This window comes from Strix aluco, chromosome 10 (assembly GCF_031877795.1).
Source record: "Strix aluco isolate bStrAlu1 chromosome 10, bStrAlu1.hap1, whole genome shotgun sequence".
Taxonomy (NCBI): domain Eukaryota; kingdom Metazoa; phylum Chordata; class Aves; order Strigiformes; family Strigidae; genus Strix; species Strix aluco.
The window spans coordinates 29219569-29222792 of record NC_133940.1 but is presented as its reverse complement, the minus strand read 5'-3'; positions in this window follow the sequence as shown (position 1 = coordinate 29222792).

The window sequence follows — 3224 nt, the reverse complement described above, 5'->3', positions numbered from 1 at the left end:
AGGAAAGTGACCATTTGTCTTTCTGTGGACATTCTAGCCAAAAATATCAGAGCACTTCACAGAGATTGATGAATAGACTCACTGTCTTTCCTCAGCCAGGTAATTATTTTCCTTCAGCTTCTGTAATGCACTAAGTACTATGTTTTAAGTTATGAAAAAAACAGTTGTATCTCAACACTTTGGAAAGTCTCTTCCAGGATCTGTCCTAAGGGATCCACAGTGTAAATTTGTGATCCTTCACCTGTTTGTTGGGGTTTACCAGCTCTGATGATCATGCTGCGCTGAAGGGTCAGCACATTTGAATGAATGTTAAGCTCAAGATCTAGACAGTCAGTAGGGAAATCAGATTCTGAAACATAAACTTCTGTGTGTTACAAATGCACAAAGAGCAGTACCATAGTCTTAGCGAATATAGCGGACCACTCATCAGTCAGTAGTGTGAGGCTGATGAGAACAGGTCAATTATTCTGGAATATATTACAGAAATGTTATATGGAAGGCACTGGAAGTACTTAACCTCTGCTCAGCACTGATCAAATCTGCTGGTGTCTGGTCTGGGGCTCTGAAAAGGAGGTGAAAAATAAAAATAGAATGCAGAGAAGAGCAATGAAAATAGTAAGAGTTTTGGGGAACACAGAAGATGGCTGAATGCAAGACAGTGTGACCATATTTACATGGCATGTGGTAGATCTGCTTGAGTTAGGGCTTATGGTTGCGGAACTGAACGCCTTGAGCCAGTTGTATCTACAGTTGCAGACTGAAGGGCAAGTGGTCCCCCTCATGTATGAGTATCTGTGCCTGGAAAGCTAGTAAACTGCAGTATGAGGTAATAAGCAGACAGTGTGAGCCATCAGGGTGTTGTGCTCTGGCTCCAGCACTAAGCAAATAGGATGGTATAGTTGTAGCTCATAATAATAAGAATAGCCTTTCAGTGTGAAAAAGGTATTAGAGGAGCCATCATAGCAAATAATCCACTAGGTCAGCTGGGAAGGAAGTCTAAAAAGTAATCTATATCATGAGAAATACAGAAAGTTTAGGACAGATTTCAGTAAAATGTCCAACTACAGAGTGCTTCACTAGGAAGGGCCATCTGGGAGGTGGAGGAGTCTCTGTATTACTTTTAAGAACTACTTAGATAAAGGTGTCTTAATACTAATCCAGCTGCTGGAGATCCTTGCTTTGAGGTAGGGGTTTTGACCTGATCAGGGTTGAGTTACCCTTACAAATGTGGCACATAGCCTGCCACTACAATGACCTGGTCCTGCTTCTTCAGTGACCCCTTAACATGGCCAGGGGCCTGGGGACTGGATGAGTTGCCACACATGAGCATGGATTTAAGCGTCTGCATTAGGTTCTCAGGTCAGAGAGTACACTTTTGAGAGGGCTGAAAAATGAAAGAATGTGTCCTGGCAGAGGCGGACCTCTCACCTGGAGTCACTGAGAATGAAAAAGGGTAGACAACCAGGAGGGTTTGTCTGGAGAAGGGATGGGGCCTGAGTCAGGAGCGGCAGCTGGGAGGAAGGCAGGCAAACAGATCTGAAAATAAAGCTAATTTGGAATTTTTGTCTACTGAAGGCTTCAAAGGGGTAACTTCTACTTCTCTGTAAATATTTCTAGTCCTGCTCATTTATTTTAAAGAAACTGAGGTGTGTTCTCATTCAGTTGCTGATGCATTTATATCAAATATTGACCATAACTTTCCCATTTATTGCCATGATGAGGAATCGGTCTTCTCTTGTGCACTCAGCTGAGCTAAAACTAAGACTGCAATAAAAATATCACTTGCTACCTTTGGAAATGACATGCATAGTCTAAAACAAATACAGAAAACCTACTGAGAAACCAGGCACAAAAATGAAAGCAAAAAAAGAAAACCACTAAATGTTCTGTGTAACAAAAGAGATTTAGGCCTGTAGAAGGGAATGTGACAGGCTAGCGTTCCCTCTGCCTTCTCTTGAGTTCTTGTTAAGAAGGAAGAAAAGGCTTAAATTCCTAAATTCTGATACCAGGCCAGACTCCAAAGAACTTTTGCTAGTATATACCTTCTCTGCCCTGCCCTGCTTTCCTGGTCATGATGTTTAAGCAAACCTTTTGTAACTGAGGCGCAAATGTTTATCAGTGGGATTTTCTTTTTCTTAAACAAATTGTATTGAGTGATCAATGTAATGTGATGCAGACCAGACCCTGTCCCAGGCAGTGTGAGAAGCTGAAACTCCCCAGAGATGCAGTTTGGCCCTTTTTTTTTCTGCTTCCACTGATCAGTGGAAATGAATGATCCAGGAAATCAGGTCAGTCATAAAAACTCTTCAGCACTCGAGGATGACATAAGAACCAATGCACTGCAGCTTTCTGCTCATTTTTTTCCCTGATAAGAATAGCTTGAATAATCTTTTAAAATGGTTTTAATACCTAGTGAAGTAAACAGGAATTTGGAATGAATGCAGACTCCATTATCAGACCCCCATTTATTTAAAAAATTGGGTGTTTTAATAGCAAAAAATGATTCGTTTTCATTAAGCACAGGGAAGCAGGGTTTGGGGATTTTCCCCTCTGGTTTACCTGTGTTGTCCAACATGCTCTTTTCTATTCTCATGTTCTCTGTGGCAGTCTGTTTTCTCTAAGTGCTTTTACTGCTGCTTCTATTTACTGCTGTTGTCCCGTGTGCTGCTTTGGAGCAGGGACCCCATTTTTGTATACACCTGTAAAGTAATATAAATTTGCATGAGGTTATGAAGACAGCATAAATCTCAGAAACTAATGCCATGTATTACTGCAGTACTTGGTAACTGAACTCATATAGTCTTAGGTAAAATAGCTGGTTCTGAGCTAAAATCTGTCTTGGAAACTCTTCGCATGCCACGGACTGCAGCATTTCACATGGAAGATTTGTGCAGTATAATGGGCTTCGAGGTCTTTGGAATCACCCTTATTAATTTTCTACCCATATGGGGTTTTTTTCAGGGAAGTTGTAAACTGAAGCTGTGGAGAGGCTTAGATGAGGGCATTGGAGTTGGAAGAAATAAAAAGACAGAAAATAGGCTTCAGAGCTGAGCTGCTGTGACTGAGGTTTTCCCTTAGTCTGATGTAGGGAAGTTCCTAATGGCTGGAGTAAACAGCCCCAAACTGAGATTCATAAATAGCCACAGTTAGGGAAAATAGCTGAATTGATTTTTGTATGTCCTGCCTTTCACCCTCTTAACCATAATAAAGATAAATCCCTTGAT